Source organism: Acinonyx jubatus, chromosome C2 (genome assembly GCF_027475565.1).
Source record: "Acinonyx jubatus isolate Ajub_Pintada_27869175 chromosome C2, VMU_Ajub_asm_v1.0, whole genome shotgun sequence".
Taxonomy (NCBI): Eukaryota; Metazoa; Chordata; class Mammalia; order Carnivora; family Felidae; genus Acinonyx; species Acinonyx jubatus.
In genome coordinates, this window is record NC_069384.1 from 40,241,534 (window position 1) to 40,264,596 (window position 23,063).

A 23,063-nucleotide genomic window follows, 5' to 3' on the forward strand; every position below is an offset into this window, starting at 1 on the left:
AAAGAAACTAATATTTATTTATCATCTACTATGTTCCTTACCTACATTATGCTAATGTTCCAGATTTTCTCATTTTATCTTCATAAAAACTATATTAGATGGGCATGAATATCTGCTAGATTAAACATAATTCCATTTTCTTTAGATGAGGAAATTGAAGACTGTCTAAGTGTGCATAGCTAGGAAGCAACTGATCCAGGATGTGGATCCAAGTAGACTGACTTAAGAGCCCACACACTTAACCACCGACTATGTTGCCAATGAGGTTAAAATGGAAATGGATTAAAATACACAAGAGAGCTGGAAGGATTGAGAGTTGTGGTAAGAAAGCAGAATATTAACATTAAAGATGTCGAACTCAGAGCTACTTTGGATGGTGTTGGATCTAAGGTGGGTGGCTGGAGTAGAGTTGAAGTTAATGTAATTAGAGTTAAGGTAATTTAAGAATGTTTAGGCAGGGTTTTGGGTAATTCATGTTCATGGATATTAAAATCACCCTTGATACTGGCTGAATTTAGGTAGAAAGTAAGACTAATGAAATTTTATTTTCCTATTTTGTCATACTGACTGGCTTTCTCTAGGCCTTTAGGAAAAATTCAGGAAGTTGAGAAACCCTAGCGTCAGACCTTATTTAATCAATCAGGAAAGGTTCTCAGGTCCTCAACCTGCCAGCAGACAATCTAATAAATAGGAATATTTGGGGTTTTTTGGTGTCCACTACTTATCATGACTCCTGAAGTTATCTGGGTCTCAGTCATGTGGCCCTTTGCCAAGGAAGGGCCTTCATGTCATTGTTTGGGACTTAATCTCTATGCTGTGGTCCTTTTGGGCCCCTTGGTCAGGTACTTCATCACTGCCAGAGAGGAATTCTAACACATACTAGGAGTAAGGTCATCTGAAGTTTCCAGCTGTAATAGGGGAATTCACCAGAATAAGTATATATTAAAGGGCCAAAACTTAAAGAATCTCTAACTTTTGTGGCTGCTTATTTAATATTTGTCAGGTAATCTCATGGAATATCAGCTCTCCAATGTCATCTTAACTCATGGTATTATTTTAAGATAACATTATTTTTGCTGTTATTTTTACAACAGACTGTTTTATGAGGTGGAAAAGATCAACTGAGGAAAAGGTGGTGCCAATTTCGGCCTATGAAAGGAGACCATCATGGATTCTATACTGTACTTAACAGGACTATAATGTGAAAATTAGTCCAAAAGTAACTGCGTTTTGGCAATACTTTCCTTCTTCTGATTTTGTTTAGTGTGGGTTTCCTGCTATGCAGCATTTGGTCCTCAGTGGAGGATTTTAAACTCTAGCACTTTGAGGTCCCACGGACCCACAGACCTGTTCTGGGTCATGAGTTTCCATTTGTGGCCAGTTTGATGATGAAAATGCTTCAAAGCATCTCAGCGACAAGGCAGTTTTGGCATTCTAGTGCAGGCAGTTTGTGTAATGGTTAAACCACAGATGTATGTGGGTATCACATTGTCATCATGTTCTAGAGTGAGTTGACCAAAAACCAAATGAGGCGGGGAAGACATAAAATGAAACTATAAGGCAAATTAGGGAAGAGAAATTTGTTTTTCTAAAAGAGATTTGAAGTTTTCATGTCAGCGAGTCTTAAAGTTTGGTTTATAAATGAGTCTGGAAGTTGAAAACAAAATACTTGATTTCCTCAAGCAATAATTCTATGTCCCGCAACACGTTTATATTTTAATAGAGAATGGGCACATACAGGATAATTTTAATTAGAGTGTTAAAGTGATCATTATTTTCTAGGATTAAAAAAGAGAAATAGGTAGTAGCTATATTGAAGAGGGAACATGAGGGGCTAAGTCAGAGTGAAATGTGTAATTGGAGCCAATGAAAGGAACAAGGGAATGTTTCTTAAACAGGCACAATTAATACTGTAAGTTAAAGTGTTCTTTAAAAAACAAAACAAAACAAAAAACAGTTTGTGTCTCAGCCTGACCTCTTGCTATCCTCAAGAGGAGCTTTCTAATTCACGGGAGGGAATAAAAAAAGAAACCAAAGTGAAAAAATAAGAACCAAACAGTTGCTGAGTACACTGAGGCTTCATTTATGAAAGTGGTGCTTAGAGTTTAGTCTTAATCAGTGATGGGACACTAGATATTTAAGGTTGAGGCAGAGAAAATGTCAGGTAGGGATAGAGACAGGTAGTAAGGAAAGGATACATTAAAGGCAGTGTTTGAGCACAATGGCTTAGGACATGCTAAGCTTTATTTTTCATGTATTGTTACCCCGTAGTATTTTTAATAAAGATAAAAAAAATTCCAAAGAGAATTCCACATTTAATACTTACATTTCCTTATCAGTTATATTCTGTGTTTTTAAAACCTTAAAAAAAATTCCAAGAGAACTCCACATTTAATACTTACATTTCCTTATCAGTTATATTCTGTGTTTTTAAACCTTAACTTTGTTGCATATAAGTGCTTTGGACAACAGATCCCTAAGTCTGGAAAGGTCAATGCAAACCCTTCACACCAACAAAATGCACACTTTCCTTTCTAACACCCATGCATAGTTCTTTTGATGCTGTTGAATATTAAAGTAATGAATTTCAGTTTAGCTACATTATTTGTTTTGATCTCTGGGCATGTGAACTAGTGCTAATTTGCAAAGGCTGGTTGAAAAAAAACTCATTTGGATAACATTTAATAAAAACAATGCAAGTCTTTTGACTAATGGTAAGATTATAGTATTTGATTCTTCTCCCAAGTAAACAGATTTGTTTCCAGGAATTTGAATGATGGAAAAATGACCTTTAAGCCTATTTTTCAAGTGGAAGAGACTGTTCCATTGTGAAAATTAGTATACAAATATTTTGGAGAATACAAATCTCTAAGGAATTATGGGAAGCAAAAAATTATGAGATAAACCATATGGACTTAAGCTGATATTACTGACATTTTTCTCTTATGAGTAAACCAGTTTTACAATATACATTTGAAAGATTTCTATTCTAATGAATGAGTTTCATTGTTAAAACTATTTCCAACTAAATTCATTCATTTCTGCTATTTTTTTTTCGTTAATAACCATTTGTTGAGGGTCCAATAGCTGCCAAATCCTCTTCTAGGCACCAAACAAGCAGTAGTGAACAAGAAAATGTTTGCTTTTCTAGACTGATATACTTACTGAGAAAAATAGGTAATGAAAAGAAAAGTATAAATGGTATGATATCAAATCATGATAAGTTTAAAGGAGAAATTAAATAGGGACATTGGCAAAGTTGAGAAGCTACTTTAGCTAGACTGGTTGGGGAAAGACTATCTGAAAAGTTTGAACTTGAATTGGAATCTGAATGATGAAAAGGATACAGGTAAATTAAGATCTAGGGGAAGGTCTTAAAAAGAAATAATAATAATTAAAGTAATGTGAAGCGAGGAACATGCTTGGCATTTTTGTGGAGTGGAAAGAAGGCCAGTATGCTTTAACAAGAAAGAGAAAAAAAATCCAATGGTTAAAAATGATTAGGACACTTTTTGTCTCAAGTAACCAGAAGTGCAAAGGTCAGGTGGTTTTCAAGATTGTTTGATCCTGTCAACCATATAGCATCTGTTGCCTATTTTATCAGGAATAGAAGTTCAAACATTTCCATACACCGTATCTTGGTATTGGAGTCATCAGGGAAAACCATGCAGTCAAGTACTGTACTAACTATTAGAGAAGAGACAGTGCAAGACAGTTTCTCTAGTGACATTGGTCCTCACTGGTCCCTTTTGGCAGCTGACAGAGAGTGCATACACCCTCTCGTGCTGCAGTCTGCAAGAGGCAGATACAATACTGGGTTTGTTCAGGTGCTCTATGATGCATACGATGCATATGATGCAGGTGCTTTATGATAAGCAGGACAGGGAAAGATACTCCCACATAAGGTAATAAATAAGCCCAGCAGAGACTGAGGACTCGATCTCTTGGTGGAGAAGTATTTCAGGCCCAAGGCCCATCCTTAAGCAACTGATGGGGTGGAAAGACTGCAAGTATGAGACTGCTTTTCCCAATAGATCCCATCATCAAGAACCTAGTTTTTTCCTTAATTTGTTTTCCTCCCCAATATGTTTGCATTAACCTTCGATCTGTACCCCTTGAAGGCCAGTTCACTTTGTGACTAGAGGATGGATGTCAGTAGCTATCAGAGCTTCCTCATTCAAGTTCAGGGAACAAGAAAATTAATTTCTGAGTGTTTCTTAGAAGAGAGGAGAGAAACTTTCTCAGAATCTCTGTCAACCTCTTCTCAAATGCTACCAAAATCTTCCAAGTGATCAATCCTGAATTAATCATTGGTGAGGGGAATAGAATTGCCCTTAGGTAAATCAGACCTGGCTCTGCATATGTCTGGGAATCTGGGAAACACTGTACTCTTTACATTTCCGAGATAGGTAGCTTACATAGAAGAAATAAGAATATGAAAAAAAAAAAATCCAGGAGGATGGATGGGCCAAACTATTGGTTAGGTAAACTGTAGATTATCTGATACAGGTATTATGGCTATAGTGAGCAAGGAGGTTGGAAAAGAATGAGGCCAGGAATTTAAGCAGAGGGTAGATGCTGCAGAGTCTTACAGGATATTGAGTTTGTATTCTATTCCAGTTAATGGGAAGGACAATTCCTAGATTTTTAAACGTGTGTGTGTGTGTGTGTGTGTGTGTGATATATATGATCTGATTTGTATGTTAAAATGATCATTGATAATAGGGAGTGTGACAAGTTCAGGCAATTCTTCCCACAGAAAACAATTACAGTAACTGGAAAATAATAAAAAAAAAACAACAATAATTTGAAGATACTGGAAAATGACCAGAGGCAAGTAGAAACTTGGGAAGAGTTTACTACTGAAAGACTGCTACTGCGTCTTGTAGAAAGTACAGTGTTGTGGCTTTTTAAGAAAACCTCAGCCTAAATGACTCAGTTGCAAGGCAGCCAAATCACTGGATATTTAAGGGAAAATTCTAGAAGCAGAAGCACCAGAAAAGGTCTGAAATCCAAAACTCTGAGTAGACTATTTTGAAAATTCCTGGATGATCAATAAAATATGACCCCAGACAGGCTGGTGAAAAAGCAGGGAGAAAAGAGATATGGGTTTGCTCTTGAATGACAAATTTGCCTCTGGTGAAATATTGTAGTTTGTTAGGCCTTTTTTTGAGTATATTTCCTAGTCCATGGAGAGCTTGGGTGGCAGAGAAAAGAAATCGTATGATTGATATGTCAGAAGACAGAATTCTGGGATGGAAAAGCAACTGGAAATTTACTAGAGGGGCCTGGAGGCAAGAAACCACCAAAAGAGTGAACCCCCAAAATCTAAGAATTGACTCAGCTAAATTTCTTGGCAGACATCTAAACTAAATAGGAACAGGGGAGAGCAACATGGAGGCTAGGCTAAAAAGCAGCAGCTGGAAGCCAAGAAAACTTGGCCAGCAGTATCATCTTCTCCACACCATGGGGAAGACAAATTTTAGTTTGGATCCAGGCACGCTAGTGGTTTACTGGAACCAAAAGCCAATAATCCTAAGAAGAAAAGAGATTTCAGAGTCTCTACAAAACATTATCTGTTATGGACTGAATGTTCTTTCCCAAATTCATTTGTTAACACCTCATCTGCCAGTGTAGCTGTATTTGGAGATAGGGTCTCTGAGGATGTAATTAAGGTTAAATGTGGTCTTAAGGGTGGGGAACTGATCCAAAAGGTTTGGTGCTCTTATAAGAGAGACTAGAGAACCAGCACACACTCTCTCTTTTTCTGTCTGCCTGTGTCTCTATCTCTCGGCATACACACTGAGGAAAGACTATATGATGACATAGTGAGAAGATGGCTGTCTGCAAGCCAGGAAGAGAAACCTCATCAGCTGAACCTTGATCTTGGACTTCTAGCCTCCAGACCTATGAGAACTAGAAAACAATTTTCTGTTGTTTAAGGCACCCAGTTATAGTATTTTGTTATGGCAGTTTGTTATGGCATTATCTATCATGATAAGTTTGCAAAAAAAGAAAAAAATGCTAGCCATGGAAATAAATTAGAACGTATAACTCAAATGCAGGAAAAAAAAATCCATCAATACAAGCTGATTGTCAGTGGGTCAGGATGTTAAATTAGCACAAACTTCAAAGTAGTTGTTCTATTCTTGAATTAGAGAAAAATATGTTGTAAGGTAAGAAAAGGTGTTATCACACATTGAATTATTGTTTTTTAACAGACAAATGGAAACTATAAAAGAAGCCAATGGAAAATCTAAAGCTGAAAATTACAATAACTAAAAATAAAAATTCCCTAGGTGAGCTCAAAAGCAGACCAAAATACATAAGAAAGACTTAACTTGAATATAGTTCACTAGAAACTATACCTTACAAAGGGCAGAAATAAAAATAGATCAGAGAGAAATGAACAAAGCTTCTGCAGAGAACAGTGGAGAGTGTCATGTGGTCCAACATATGTGTAATTGGAATCAACAGTCAAAAAGAAAGAGAAAGGGACAAATATTTTTAGAAATGAGTAGAATGCATCTGAAATTTGAGTACCCTAAACTGGAAAAGAAAACCTGTAACTACACACCTCATGTTTAAGATGTTGAAAATCAAAGATAAAAGAGAAAATCTTGAAGGCATCAAGAGAGAAATGACTCATTATCCACAGTTATCTTACAATTACAAGCTGGCTTCTTATTAGAAATAATGTAAATATATATTTATAGTTTTATATCCTAATTTCTCTAAGATACCTATGACTATGTAAAGGAAATTTTTAACACTGTATTATTTGGCTTGTAACCTAGATGATGTATTTTGCATAACAATGATAGCACAAAGGATTGAGGGGTGTTAAATGAAAACTGCACTGTTGCAAATTTCCCATATATCATCAAAGAACATCAATATTTAAGTAGTTTGAAATAATTTAAAGTTTAATGTTTTAACTCCTATAGCATCCATTTAAAAATATAAAGAATTATAGCTAAAGAGATAAAAGTAAATTTAAGTTAAGGAAAAAACATTAAAATGAAGAAAAGAAAGTGGGAGGGAGGAACTGAGGAAATGAGATAAACAAAAGAAGAATAGCAAAATGTCAGAAATAGATACAACCATATTGATAATTACATTCAATGTAAGTGGATTTTGATCAATAAATATTATCACACCAAATAAAGAAGGAACCCTCATAAGAGACTCTTAAAAACTGAGAACAAACTGAGGGTTGATGGGGGGGTGGGAGGGAGGGGAGAGTGGGTGATGGGTACTGAGGAGGGCACCTTTTGGGATGAGCACTGGGTATTGTATGGAAACCAATTTGACAATAAATTTCATATATTGAAAAAAAATAAAGAAGGAACCCTCATATTTTTATATAAGTGTGTTTGAAAATAAAATAATAGAAAAAATGTAACATGCAAAGAGTAAACATATGAAAGCTGAAGTGGCTATGTTAATAGAAGATGAAATAAACTTAACATAAAAATTATTAAAGACAGAGGTAGCGATTTCATAATGATAAAAGGGTCAGTAAAATGGGAAGATATAAGAATTATAAACGTGAATACATTTAATAACAGAATTACAAAACAAAAAAAAACGTTATAGAACTGCAAAGAATAATAGGCAAATTAACAATTACAGTTGAAGATTATACTACCACTCAGTAATTGATAGAATAAATTGACAAGAATTCAGTATGGGTGTGAAAGAATTAAAAAATATCCTTATTTAATTTGACCTGATTGATATTTATAAAATAGTCTACCCAACAACAGAAGAATATTTCTTTTTGAAATTAAATGAAACATTTAGCTTGTAGACCATATTCTGGGCAATAAAATACAGTATCAATACATTTCAAAGGACATTTAAAAGTCACAGAAAGTACATTCTTTGACCATAATATAACTAAATTAGAAATCAATATTAAAGGTGTCTGGAAAATCCTCATATATTTGGAAATTAAATAATATATCTCTAAAGAAACCATGAGTTAAAAAAGAAATGAGAAAATATCTTGAACTGCATAAAATTTAAAATACAACATATCAGAATTTGTGGGATGCAGCTAAAGTGGTGCTTGAAGGGAAATGTAATAGTAAATGTTTTTCTTACAAAAGAAGACAGGATGAGAGTTAATTGAGTTTCCACCTTAAGAGGCTCAAAAACAGAAGAGGAAATTACATCTAATGTAAGTAAAACGAAGGAAGTAGTAAATGTAAGAGTGGAAATTACACTTAGAAATCAAAATAAAAAGTAAAATAGAAATAGAAAATAGAAATAAAATGAGTGAAATAGAGATAAAATGAATGAAATAGAGAAATGTGATGAATCCAAAAGTTAAATTTTTGAAACGAGAGAAAATTTGATATCTAGTTCAGCTAATCAAGCAAAAATTAGAAAACACAGATTGCTGATATCAAGAATAAAAAATGAGGGGTGCCTGGGTGTCTCAGTCAGTTTGGCATTTGACTCTTGATTTCAGCTTAGGTCTTGATCTCAAAGTCATGAGTTCAAGCCGTGTGTTGGGCTCTGCACTTGGTGTGAAGCATACTTAGAAAAAAAAAAAAAGATGAGACTATTATAAACAACTTAATGCAAATGAATTTCACAAATTTAATGAAATGGACAAATTCTTGAAAGACAAAAATTCCAAAAAAGATTCAAGATAAAATAGGAAACCTGAATAGCCTCATATCAATAAATATAGATCACTGAAATTTGTGATTTAAAATCTTTCCATTAAGGAATTTTAGGCCCTTATGGCTTCTCTGGCAAATTCTATCAAGTATTTAGAGACATACATAATACCAGTCCTATACAGATTCTTTTACAAAATGACTACCTTATACGTTACTTGCTGGAGAATGAGGAGCGAGTTAAAACGGAGACGGGTAAGAGCTTGTTTAAATAGTGCGCAATTGATGATGAATTAAATTTGACTTGTAGCAGTAGCCTTGGTGAGAGTGGTTTATATTTTGTAACAGAGAGGTACAAGGTAGAACTTACTGAGTTTTGACAGATGTGGGATATGAAAGAACAATCAATGTGCCCTCTTAGTCTTTGTCCCAAGCAATTAAGTGGATGAGAGAGCTATTAACTATAATAGGGGATAGGCGAAAGAAGTGTATTTGAGGGTGAGGATATAACAAAGAATTCTTGTTTGTATGTGTTGTGTTAGAGATGCTTCTGAGTTCTCAAGTGAACAATTGATAGAACCATCTTGTGTTCAGTGGAGAGATCCTGGATGAAGGCATAGATTTGGGAATCATCAGCATTTAGAAAATTTCATTAAGGAACTGGATGAGATCATCTAGACAATGAGTGTAGATGGAAGTGTAGAGATTCTTATGAACAGATTGCTAAGGTTCACTAGTCTTTTAGAAGCAGATGTGAGCAAAAGAAGACAGCAAATAGTGTGACTCTATCCAGTGTTCTTCATTTATTTATATTTCTTCCCAGATTCTATTTCACACTCAAAAATTACTCTTGACAGCCATATTCACTCAAGACACCGTGCCTTTTTCTTCACTTTGACTATGCAATGGCCACCCTTTGCTCTTCCTGTCTCTCTAGGCTAAAATCATTCCCATTGTGGGTCTTTATATTAGCTATTTCCTCTTCCTGGAGCATTCCTTCTACTGGTCTCCTCATGTAGTAGGTTTGATCGCATTCAGAATTTAGCCATGTTATCCTCAGAGAGGCCTCCCTATCTTCCCTTGCTGACCAAAAAGCTACTCTATAACTCTATATCCCATTGTCTCATTTAATTTTCTTCACAACTATTTCACTATTTAAAATTTTTATTATTGATTGGCATTTTATTTGCTTTTTTTTTCTTATTTTCCTCCATTTCTAAATATTTGTGTTCTCCAGGATGTGACTTTAGCCTTCTTTTATTTTACATTGTATTTCTTCTCACTCTAGAATATATTAATTCAATAAGTTTAGGTTACTACCTGTGTTGTTGATTTCTGTATCACCAGTTTCAAGAACAGCATCTGTCTGGCACATGATAGGTGCTCAGTACACATGTTTTTGAATATGTGAGTGAATATTGAGGACTTTTGATCTTAGTTACATAAAATGACTAATTTCAGTTTGACTTTGCATAGATTCTTACCTACCTTCATCTATTTTGTTTTTCCCAATGAGAAGTTTCTTCACCTTCCCCAAGACTGAGCTTTTTTGATGTTTTCTTGATCCACTATTTCACTATCTCCAGGTGCTAGCTCTTTGAATTGCATTCTCTGTTTTCATTTTCAGTCACCCTTTATATTCATGACTTTTTTCAGCATACTGATATATTCAAAACAAAAGCAAGGACTTTACCTTGTTCTTACATTTTCTCAAGCTAACATACTTTCCCTCATTGCTTTTGTGGCTAAACTTATTGAAAGACTATCAAATATTTGACCCTAACATCAAGGTCAAGTACTGATTCTGACCTATACCAAGGTTTTTATTCTAAGTTTATCAATAATTCCTAGTCAATAAGCTCTCTCAATTCCCCATCCTCAACCAGTCTACAGCACTTAATACTTTTATTCCTCCTTTCCTTTATGTAACTCTTTGTACTTTGGTTTTCATCCACATCTCTGAATTCTCTATCTCCATCTCAGTCATTGTCTTAGTTTCCTCATTTAACCTGAAAAGAAAAGATGTTCTTTAGAGATCCTTTCCTCCACCCTCTTTCCACTGGCAACCTCATTTTGTGTCATGGTTTTAATAATTAACAGTGTGCTGATGGTTATAAACCTGCATTTTGAGTTTTTTGTGGAGATCCAGATCCTTATTTCCACTGATTTTTTGGATACTTCAACCTGAAGTTCTTGCCATAACCTCAAAGCCAATATTTCTGAAATGAAACCTATCATCATTCTTCCCAAACATCTGCTTCCACTATATACTGGTGCCCCTTTACCTAGACTTTGGAATTTTGGTATTTCCTTTGACCTCTCTCTTTCCTTCATCTTCCTATTAAATTACTTATCAAGTCCTGTTTATTCTAGCTCTGTTATATCTATAAATTTCTCTCCTGTACATTTTCATTGCTGCTACTCTGTTCAGGCACAGCACTTCCTTTGACCTTTGAATGATCGAATCTGTATTTTGTTATCTCCAGATTGTCTCCTCTCATCCATGTTGTAGTTGGCTGATGGATTAACTTTCTTAAAACACAGATCTAATAATGTTGAAATTTCACTATTAATAGTAATATTAGCAAACACTTATTAAGTGCTTACTACTTTCTAGGCACTCCTTTAAATGCTTTTCAATTAGCCCTTACACAAATATTGTAACACAGATACTCTTAATATCTCCACTCTTAATAATATCTTTCTTCAGAAGAGGAGACTTCATGAAGCACAGGAAAAAGTAATATGCCCATGGTCACAGAGTGTTAAAGCAGATATCCGATGGTTGTAGCTAGCACAGTATGCAATAAAACTTGAAGATTCTTCATTATCTACACAGTGACCATCTGTGAATTTGATTCAATTTAGTATTTTAATTGAAAAGAATTCACTCTTGTCTTAATATTATGAGTGATATAACATATTTAATGTGCTAATAAATTTTTTCACATACTCATAAAATACATATAAAGTTGTTAAAATAAAAAATGCCATCAATGGTACCACTTAAAATAATATTGCGTGCCATACTTTAGAACATATCTATCTGTAAAGCAAAGTTGAAATCATTATGCTATTATGCAAATTTTTTGCCACTCAGATTAAAAAAATATTTTTTTATGTTTTTATTTTATTTTTGAGAGATAGAGACAGAGTGTGAGTGGGGAAGGACAGAGAGAGAGAGAGACACAGAATCTGAAGCAGGCAGGGCCTGACATGGGGCTCGAACACATGAACTGTGAGATCTTGATCTGAGTTGAAGTCAGACGCTCAACTGGACTGAGCCATCCAGGCACGCCTGCCACTCAGATTACTTAATGATGACAATTCTACTTTAAGCATATAATTTTATTTCCCATTTCTACCCTTTATTCTTCCACAGGTAAAAATAAGTACATGAATAAATGCAACTCTTCCTCCCTATATATATCCACTACTTCTGGTTTCTTGACTTGTGTTCATGCTATTTCCTTATCTTTAATTCTCTATTAAGTGAAATTTTGAATGTTTTTTTAAAGCTTATTAATATTTTTTTAGTAATCTCTACATCTAATATGGGACTCAAACTCAAGACCTCAAGATCAAGAGTTTCATGTTCTTCTGTCAAGCAGGCTCCCCTGAATGTCAAAATTTTGTTCATTCTTTCCACTTGTGAAGACTCAAGTGGTTTAAATAGATTCCTGAAGCTGGATATGATATTTCTGTATTCTAAACCAGTGCTCTCCAATCAGCCTCTTCACAATGATGGAAATATACTTTCAATACAGTAACCATAACCACATATGGTTATTGAGCACTTGAAATATGGCTAGTGAGACTGAGGAATTAAGTTTTTAGTTTTATTTAATTTTAAGTAATTTAAATTTAAATTTAAAAAGCCACAGATGGCTAATGGCTTCTGTAGTAGATAGTACAGCTCTAAACTGCCAATTCAATACATTGGTATTGCTGAATGACCAACATATTTAAAAAAATTATGTTACTGTAGCATGTAACTGTATTATCTTATTGTTTATAGTTTCCTGGAAGGAAGAATCTGCATTTTATTTTTGTGTGTGTATTCTAATGCATCTAGCACATTTCTTTGTATGTAAAAGAACACAATAAATAGCTGTTATGTCACTAAATGAATGGATGACCATCTGTTAACTTTGTTTAATTGTGTTAGTATTAGTGATTATCAAAAGCTGTTTCATAATTTAAGTTTTTCAAGATAACAGAGGTAAAATAAATGCTTATAATAAACAACTGGCCTTCATCTTTGCAACTGCTTATTTGATTCTTTAATGTAAAGTGCTTTCATTTCATCAGTTCATCCTTATTTTTGCCTGACATTGCTAGAAATGAAAACATCTATTTTGTTAACAAGCTCAATTTCAAGGTCAACCAGACTGCAAAGCCCCAGATTTACTATAGCTCAGTCAACAAACCCTGGAACATGTCCGCCTAGATTCACCATGGTTCTAATCAGCCTTTTGCACATGGAAAGCTCCCCATGTGGCTCAGACCCCTGTGACACTCATCTCTTTCTAATGCAAGTGCCTGCTTCTCCCTCTGCTGGTTTCAGAATAAACACCTTGTCAAAAAAGAATTAGATTTTGACAGCTCTTTTCTGATGGTTAATTGAGGTGGTAGATATACTTGACATTTATCTAAGTGTAGAATAGAAGATTAAGACATATTTTCTACATACATTCTCTGCTTTAGAGGAGGTCACTTGCTGGGGTCCTTTTAATATGCCTGTGCAATTAATAGTAGTGATAATTCGACTTCATATCACAATGTCTTTAAAGTTCTTTCAAATTGACAGATAAACTTTTCTTTGTAGTGTTTGCATTATTTGGATCATCTTCAAGTTCACCGTCAGGTCTTCCCCCACCCCTTCAGTCCTGTAAATTAATAGTGATTGAAACATACAAATGATAGTGTGTAAACTCAGTTCAAAGAGAATAGGGAAAAAGGGTTAGATTTGAGATTACCTTCATTATTGTCCCTAAATTTATGAGGGCAGTCCCTGGCATTGTTAGGCTGACAGTAATAACATTTGAAAGTGTGTGTGTGTGTGTGTGTGTGTGTGTGTGTGTGTACATATTAAAAAGTTCCTCAGCATCTAGTTGTATTTGTTGTTATTGATAGAAATGTAAACTATGATTTTTTTATTTTCTAGGGAGGCTTATTAATTTTTATTTTTTATTTTAGCATGCCAAGGTTATCTCATGTAGGTATCTAATATTCAGTAGTGATTCTTATTATCCAACCTAATGTTAGGTACTCATCTATTATAGCTACTATTTAGACATTAAATTTGTAGTATTTCCTTTTAGTCTGTAAAGCATTTAAATGAAACTAAAATGTATTAGTATATTTTTAGGATATAAATTTGTGAAAGGGATTTTAAAAACATATGTGCTTTTGAAACTGCTACTGAAATTATTAAAAATGTTATAGGTGATGTTAATATTTATTGGGAGAAAACAGTACCAATAAATGGCAGATTAGAAAAATGTATTTAAAAAGGAAAGCAAAAATAATTTTCAACTTAAAAAATGTAAACAATTGTATTTAGATTAAACAGTAGGTTAAGGCAACTAAATTAGTAATGCTAAAAAGAAAATGTTTGCAATGTTGTAAGAGACAAAAGAATTAGCCAAAAAGAATATTCTATTATGTCAATAATACTAGTAGCTTACAAAAAAAGTCTGGTAGCAAGGGCATCAAACTACATGTTAAGTCTTTCTTAAGTATTGCATTTGATTTGTATATCACTTATTAAGATCATTAGGGACAATAGCACTATTTAGAAAAACTAAATAGCACTAGTAAAAATTCTAAACCCACTTTAGAAGAATATTGACTATTTCTTAATAGCATTGCTTAAAAAATAAGGCTATCAAGTTATATTTTTGTTGACGCAATGCTCATGTAAAAGGGAGTGAAGAGGTTAATACTTCTAAAATAGATTCAGAATTAAGGCAAGAAAGAAACATAATAACTATAAGAAATAGAAGAAAAATAAATAAGAGCTATGCTACGAAAAGAAAATGAATGGTATAGACTCACTATCTAAAGCTTTTAGAAGGCAAAGAATTCACGGATTTATTTTTATTCCTTTCACATGTTGAGCTATTAAGAATTAATGTCTTCCTGGTAGTGTTTAATTTATTCCTGCCAAGGAGCTTAGATATTAGAAAGTTTGGGCTTAAAGTATCTCCTTTATAGATGTGTAAACAGGGTGTCACTCAAAGTAGAGATTAAATAGGTTCCCCATGGAAGAAGATACTTAAAATGACAGGCTCTTGCTTGTTCAGGTGGAGACAAAAAGCCTTAAAAACAGAAAGACACCTCAGTGGTGCTGCAAGTGTGCCAAGGTAGGGCTAGGATCCAGCCATTACCAAGTTAGGGTGTGGCAGAAATGTTGTTTATCAAGGCTACCGCTCTCAAATTTCCTTGGTCAGGAAGGATGTTCCTTGAAGGAAAGGCATACCTGTTTGTAAATGAAGACCTGAGGCCTTCTGGTAAGGAAGAAGTCAACTAATATTCTAAATAATCTTATTTGGAACTCCTAGTATAGGACACCACGTTGAATGGATCAGAATGGCCCTGGCCAAGATCTAGTGGTGGGGGGAAGGGTGGGGGGGACAAGGGGATCCCTGAAATAAAATTTCCTATAGGAAAAGGGTAGTATGAGCTGGTTCTTTAGATGGTATACGATGAACTAACATTTTTGTTGTTTTGGGAGAGGTGAGGTTTCACTGGTTAGGATACAACATGGAGCTGGGGCAGGAAGTCTCTCACAAGCTCAGCCTAGGCTGTGTGGAACAATTGCTAGAATATGTGAGTTGTTCTTTTTTTTTTTTTTAATTTTTTTTTAACGTTTATTTATTTTGCGGACAGAGAGAGACAGAGCATGAATGGGGGAGGGGCAGAGAGAGAGGGAGACACAGAATCAGAAGCAGGCTCCAGGCTCTGAGCCATCAGCCCAGAGCCCGACGCGGGGCTCAACTCACGGTCTGTGAGATCGTGACCTGAGCTGAAGTCAGACGCTTAACCGACTGAGCCACCCAGGTGCCCCGTGTGAGTTGTTCTTAAGAGAGGTGTATCTTCAGACTCTGGCAGACTCTGGCACAGAGACCCTCTGTGGCTGTATTGGCAGAGAATAAGCATCCATAAGATGAAAAAGAAAACTTGAGCAGTAGCACAATTTAAAAAATGAGTGGCCATGGCAGTAATGGAAGGATCAAATGTGAGATCCCTATAAGCCTGATTGCAGTGGAGGGCTGACTTTCATTCTTTGGGTTTAGCCCTTAGCATTCCTGGGCAAGAGTGGGTCATAGTTGGAAGAAATTGGACTTCCTTCTGATGAGGTATATAGGGACTCAAACGAGTTGTAAAAGTAAAAGGAGATTCAATTATACATGGTACTCTATAACAGCTCAGATATAATGATAGAAGTAATATTATTCAATTAATTAGAAATAAAAAGATAACATGTACTAGCCAAGGATGAACTGTGAATGCCTGTTCCACCCATTCTGAGAAAAGTGGTCACAGGTCCTTTATTCTTGTCCTCTTTGTTTTTCCTTCCATCTGCTTCTTCCCCCAGTTTTCCTACCAAATGGGGACTTGGTTTGTATCCCTTTCATTCAAACATTCAGGAGAGACGATCTAAATTGTTTAGTCAGTCACTATGCAGTATTACACATTTCTGCTGAATATGGTTCTTGTGCTAAGCAGTATCAGAGTTAGCTTCTTACATGAAAGATGGTTGCCTTTGAAATTGGAACTGATCCTTGGTACAATCCTCTTTAGTCAGGGAAAATTGAAGGGTAACTTGATTCCCATGAATTTGCAATAGAGAAATACAGAAGGATGATACTATTATAGCCCTACCAGATTGGGGATGGCTAGTCAGAAGCTGCCAATATATTGGGCTTCAATAAGTCTCCTAGAGACCTTGAGCACTGAGAATATTATGGCACTTCTGAATGTGTAATCAGAACATATCACTCTGGGGCGCCTGGGTGGCTCAGTCAGTTAAGCGTCTGACTTCAGCTCAGGTCATGGTCTCATGGTTTGTGAGTTTGAGCCCCGCGTTGGCCTCTGTGGTGACAGCTCAGAGCCTGGAGCCGGCTTCGGATTCTGGGTCTCCCTCTCTCTGCTCCTCCCATGCTTGTGTTCTCTCGCTCTCTTTCAAAACTAAATAAACATTTAAAAACAGTAAAAAATATGTTACTCTGAAAAATACATTTACAAAAATATATGTCTAAAACAGTTCTCATATTTCCTATCAAGATTCTTTTTAAACATTTATTTATTTTTACTGCTCTTTCTGCCATTGTGACTTCTATCTTGCAGAAACCTTTAGAAACTTCTTAGGCTGTTCATGGATAAAATACTCCTGAATGAGTCTGAATGCATAGTTGGTTAGGAGAGGTATTGGGCTCAGCTGTGAAGACCCAAAGATGGAAGACTCGGGAGAAACAGATCATGGATTCATCAATGCTCTGAGCATCTTTGTCCCCAAGATTAAAGCAATTCTGGCTTTTGAAGGCTCATATCCAAGAGGTCTGATATCAGTTATTTATTTTTTTTTTTTCCTAATAGATTCTATTGCTGATTTGGTTCACTTGTGCCCAATAAAACCTAATCTTGTATTTTTACATTATTATTTAGCTATGTATTTCTAGTTTATATTACTGAGTTATTTGCCTGAGAGCACCGGATTAGGTCTAGAAACCAGTTTCGACTCTGACACTTCCCATTAACTAACTTAGTGCCACTGCAAGACAGCTTACCTTTGTGGACCAAAAATTATCTCAAGTGTTTCTTCTCCCCCCTTTGCTCCTCTCAGGAGATTAAAAAGAGGGTTCCTATAAGTATCTTCTGGGCCTATACCTTTATTCTTAGATTCAGAGGACACTTATTTATTTATTTATTTATTTATTTATTTATTTATTTATCTATCTATTTATTTGAGAGAAAGCGCGCGTGAAAGGGTGACAGCACATGCATAGGCAGGTGGGGGAGGGGCAGAGGGAAAGAGAAAATCTTAAGCAGACTCTATGCCCAGCATGGAGACTGACATGGGGCTTGATCTCAAGACTGTTAAATCATGACCTGAGCTGAAATCAAGAGTTGGATGCCTAACTGACTGAGCCACTCCAGTGCCCCCAGAGGATACTAACTTCTAAATTTATCGAAATAGAGGGCAAAAGAGGTTATGTGTTATTGTAGAAGGAATATAGGCTTTGGAACTGGGCAGACATAATCTCTAATCTGAGATCCATCATTCCATCATTCACTATTTATGAAATGTTAGATAAATTCTTATCTTTCTGAGGTCAGAATTTTTATCTGTAAAGTGGTGATGACAATGTATACTTCAGAGTGTTGTACTAAAGGGGGTGATATAGAAAAGCTATTCAGCACAATGTTTGGTACACAGTTAATTCTCCATTATTGTTTGCTCCCTTTCCAGATGGACACTCAGGGAGCCACTTTACTGTTTACTCACCAGCATGTGGCCTAACTGGTGTTTCTTGTGCTTTCTTAGTCATAGGCTTTATCCTGGGAGTTATTCATCATTTTGAACAGACCATGGAAACATGTTTCTTTTCATGCTACAACTTTATTTTTTACACTGTAGGTATTGGTGCAGAAATAGAAAAAAAAAAAACCTTCCCAAATTAGCCTTTATGTAATAGGTCATATTCATTCATTACTTGATTTTGTTCAGAAATACTTACCGAAGAGGTATTTTGTGCTCTTTTCCAGACTGGGAATACTACAATGGGTAAGATAGTTAAAATCCCATCCTTACAAAAATTACATTCTAGTAACCTGAGATGGACAACAAAACAGGAAACAAATACCTAGAATAAGTAATTATAGATTGTGAAAAAATAGTAAGATGGAAATAGTATGTTTAATGAAAGTCACTGGAAATAGGGTCCATTTTGATTGGGTGTTGAGGGAATTTTTTTCTTTTTCATTCCCTTCCTCCTCCCTCTCTTTCTTTCTTTCTTTCTTTCTTTCTTTCTTTCTTTCTTTCTTCTTTCTGCCTCTCTCTCTCTCTCTTTCTCTCTCAATCTTTTACTGAGACCTGAAGTTTAAAAAAAAGAATAGCTAGGTCAAGAGCCAGGGGAAGAGAATTGCAAGCCATGGGATTAGTAAGTAAAACACTCAGAGGCTGGACATAACTTGGCAAGAATGAGGAAAGCAGAGAAAGCCTGTGTGGCTATTGCATACTGAGATGTCATAGAGGGATAGGGTGATGTATTATGAGATAAAGCTAATATGACAAGAGTCATTTTTCCCCCTCAAAGAGCAATAGGAACTCCTGGAACCATTTCATACAAGGAAATGAGATGATCCAATTTACATTTTAAAAGTAAATCATTTTGTAGCCTATAGTGGGATAAGAATGGAAGCAGGGAGATCATAGTGAGACAGTAATTGTTCAGGTGGAGGAGATACTGATGACTTAACTAGGATGGAGACAATAGAAGTGGAGAGAAACGGACAGATTGAGATATATGTATTAGGTAGAATCAAAGTGACATGGTGGTAGATTGGATGAAGGCAGTGGGGAAAATGAAAGAATGGAGCCAGGCTTCTAAGGAAATAAGATGCTATGTTGATTTCTGAGATGCAAAAGATTGGGGAAGAGTTTTTGAGAAAAAGTAAAACTTCTTTTTTTGAGATGAGATAAATTGGAGAAGCCTAGCATAAGCCATCTGAGTTGGAGATACAAAATGGACAGTTACATATAAGAATTTAGAATTTAGGCAGTTAGCAACAGGGGTTTGGAACTGGAGAGAGTGTTAGATGGAAATGCATATTTGGAAGTAGCATAAGGTTATTTCATGCTATGATATTATCTTGGGAGAAAGTAAAAGAGAAAGAGAAAAGGTGATTTGAGGTGGTATCCCAAGGCAATCCAATAATTTCATGCTGGACACAGGAGGAATAGTTATCAAAGGAAAAAAGCAGCATTGGTGAGGCTGAAGGAAAACCCAGAATGTGTAGTGATACAGAAGCCAAGACAAGAAGGGTGTTTAAGAAAGAGGCAGTGAGAAACTATCTTCAGTGTTGTGAGCCATAATTAGAATATAATAAAGAGATTGCACTGATTTTGGGTATGTACAGGTCTTTCGTGACTTAAGAGGAAGACTATGTATCATGTTGGACAGTTAGAAATAGTATTGAAGGAGGTTGAGGGGTAATTAGAATACAAGAAACTGGAGATAGCAGTAGTGAACAACACATTAAATAAGCTGTTAAAATTTCATTATTTTCTTATTTAAATGGTTGAAAATGGTATGGTACCTGGAAGGGAATGTGGGATCAAGAAAGTTGGTTTTTAAAATATGTATGCTACTAGAACATATTGGTGGGTTGACTGAGAATAGTTAAGAAGGGAGAGTAATTTGTACAGCAGACAAGGGAATGCAACTAATAGAGTAAAATCCTTGAGAAAATAAGAGTAGTTGGAATCTGTAGCTCAAGCTGGCTTGAGCATAGTCAGTTATTGGATGTTGCAGTGCGGGTACAATTGTAAATGGAATGGAGTCAGCGAACAAGATGCTTAATGTGGTGTAGTTTTTGGTGATGATGAAGTCCAGGGTTTGGCTGTGTGACTATGTGGCTGATATGGGGGGAAAGAAAAGGGTCAAACATGAGGAATAGACATCAGTTCTTAGGTTGGTCATCCACATGGATAATGACATCACCAATAATAAAGCCAAGCACTGAGATGGATGGAACATCTGGGATGGAAATACAGTGAAACAGAGGCTAAAATTGTCTACCAATAAATAGAGGTGAGAAGTCACTTGGAGATGAAAATGAGCAAGAAAATTGGAAACTCTATTCTTAATCTAGTAATATCATAATTTTTTTTTAAAAGTCAGCATTGTAACAACTATTGTCCTTTAAATATAATTGGCTGAATACACATGCTTTTTACTAAACTTCTATTTATAGGCTAACCTGTTTGCATCCCAAGTACTGGCGGTAGCCCCCTTGACTCCTATTATCTCTTAAACCATTTTTATTTTTCATGAGAGTTCATTGAAGTTTTGTGTGTAACTCATTGTTGCTACACTTAATCTATAGGAAGATATTGCTATGTAAATTTTATTTCTTTTCATTTTCTCCCACCTATAGCACAGCCTTGAGATAATCTAGAAGCCTTATTAAAATCCTCCTTTCAAGATTGGGTTAATTAACTCTTTCCTATTTAGTTCAGCACAGTACTTATCCTTTTTTCTCCCCTGAAGGCAGTTGTATTATTAGACTTCCTCTTTTGCCATTCCTATTTTAGGCTCCAACAATTCCCATTATTTCTCTGCTGATTACTTTTTTTCCCCATATAAATTCCTGATTAAATCACACACACACACAAACTCACACATACTATTAGTATCTTACATGAAAGAGTGGTCTGTTTAATATCTGTTTTTAAAAATGTAACTCTTCTAGTCATTTTGGTGCTAGGCCAATTATGTTAATTAGAGTATATTGAGCAAAGTACATATTTCCAGTCTCTGCACATATATTATTCAATTTGATCAAGCTTCAATATATAAAAGCTTTTTGCAAAATGTAGTGTCAAAATGTTACAGGCTTTGGTCAGAATCTTGGCAGATTAAGTCAATTAAAAAGGTCAAAATAATGGTCCTTTATTTTACAGGAAGTGTAAATGTACAGAATTTATTATCTAATAAATGCAAGTCTGTAATTCAGTACTACGATAGAGAATATAAATGCATCCAAATCAGGAAGTGGAAAAAGTTGGTTTATTAATAGTAACTAGATATAAGATTTGCTGTTCAGTTTGTTGCTATCTTATTTATTGCCCTTTATTGTTCTGGAAAACCTTTATGTCCTCATAGAGACAAAACACATTTTCTATTTGGTCAAGTTGTCTTCATTATTAATTTTTGGTTAGCTGAATATCTGACAAATTAAGGTTGTTTTGTTTAGTGATGGAAGGAGTCTTCCATGCAGGGTATATATAAGATTATTTTCCCTTCTGCCCAATTCAATACCAAATAATAGTATTGAAGGATTCAATAGTATTAGTATTAGGAATAGGAATAGTATTGAAGGATTCATTCATTTAACAGATATTTATTAATTATCTCTAGTGTCCCTTACGGTGTTTTAGGAGCTGAGCATACATCAGTGAAACAAATAAACAAAAAACAAACTGAAACACTCCGCCCTCATCATCTTACATTCTAGTGGGGAGTTATATAAGAAAAACATCGTATGAGCGTATTAGATAGTAACTTGTGTTCCACAGAGGCGGAAAAAAAAAAGAAGGAAAGGAACAAGTGGCAATTGGCAGCACCAGGGTAAAGACACGGTTTCAAACACGGTGCTCAGGAAAGGCCTCTGGTACTAAAAAGGGAACATTTGATTAAAAACTGCATGTACATGAGAAAATGAGGGCAGTGCTTATTGGGAGGAAGGTGTGGGAACAGCAGTGTAAAGGCCTTAAGACTGGAACTTGTCAGGCTGTCTAGAGGAGCAGCTTGAAAGCTGGCACGGGTGGAGCAGAGAAGGGAAAGATGAGGGTGAAGGGAGGGACATGCCAGATCATGGGGGACTAGGTCATGAGCTGGTTAGGTCGTGATTTCACAGTTTGTGGGATCAAGCCAAGCATTGGGCTCTGGGCTGACAGCGTGGAGCCTGCTTGGGATTCTCTCTTTCCTTCTCTGTGATCCTCCCTGCTCAATAAATAAACATTAAATAAATAAAAATAATAATAATAATAAATAAATAACATAAATAATAAAATAAAATAGATAAACATTAAAAAATAAAGGCTTATATAGCAGGTCAAATGTAAGCTAGAATAGTTTTGTTGTTGTTGTTGTTGTTATTAAAATTATATTTGACAAGACCATATGGTTATGTGGGAGATATCCAGGTGAAGAATGGGGAAGAAGAGTATCCTAGGCACAGGGAATAGCAGGGGCCAAGAGTCAGAGGCAAGATGTTTTTCAAGAAACTAATAAATCCGTCATCATTGGAGCATAAACAGTAAGGGGGGACTTCCATAGATCAGGTTGTAGAAGTAGAAAAGATGAAATTGTGTATAGTTCTGTAAGCCATGCTAGAAACCTACAGTTGTACCATAAGAGCCAGGAGAAGACACTGTGATGACTTACAACAAGAGTAACATGATCATATATACATTTAAAAAAAGGTTACTCTAGAGTCACGTAGTGAGGGTGAGGAAGGGAACTGAGGGTGGTTACAGTGGGATCAACAAGGAGACCATTGTAGCATTTCATTCAAGAGATGATGGTGGCTTCATGATAGTTTAAATGGAGAAAAATGAATAAAACCGAAAAATCTTGTAATATATGTGATCAAAGGAATTTGTAGTTATTTGGATATGGGAAGAAGTGACAGAGA

At 35.5% G+C, this 23,063-nt stretch overlaps 1 protein-coding gene across 3 annotated transcripts in view; it reads left to right on the forward strand.

Moving 5' to 3' along the window:
• The window catches only part of CSNKA2IP (casein kinase 2 subunit alpha' interacting protein), a 381,659-nt gene that overhangs the window by 21,917 nt on the left and 336,679 nt on the right, over window positions 1–23,063 (forward strand). Inside the window, exon 1 of one of the 3 annotated variants that reach the window (XM_053220709.1) lies at window positions 15,332–20,455. The exons of the other annotated variants lie outside the window; for them this stretch is intronic. The gene's annotated coding sequence lies outside the window, so the exon portion shown is untranslated. Of the gene's footprint in view, window positions 1–15,331; window positions 20,456–23,063 lie in introns of those variants that run through there. 3 annotated transcript variants of the gene reach the window in all.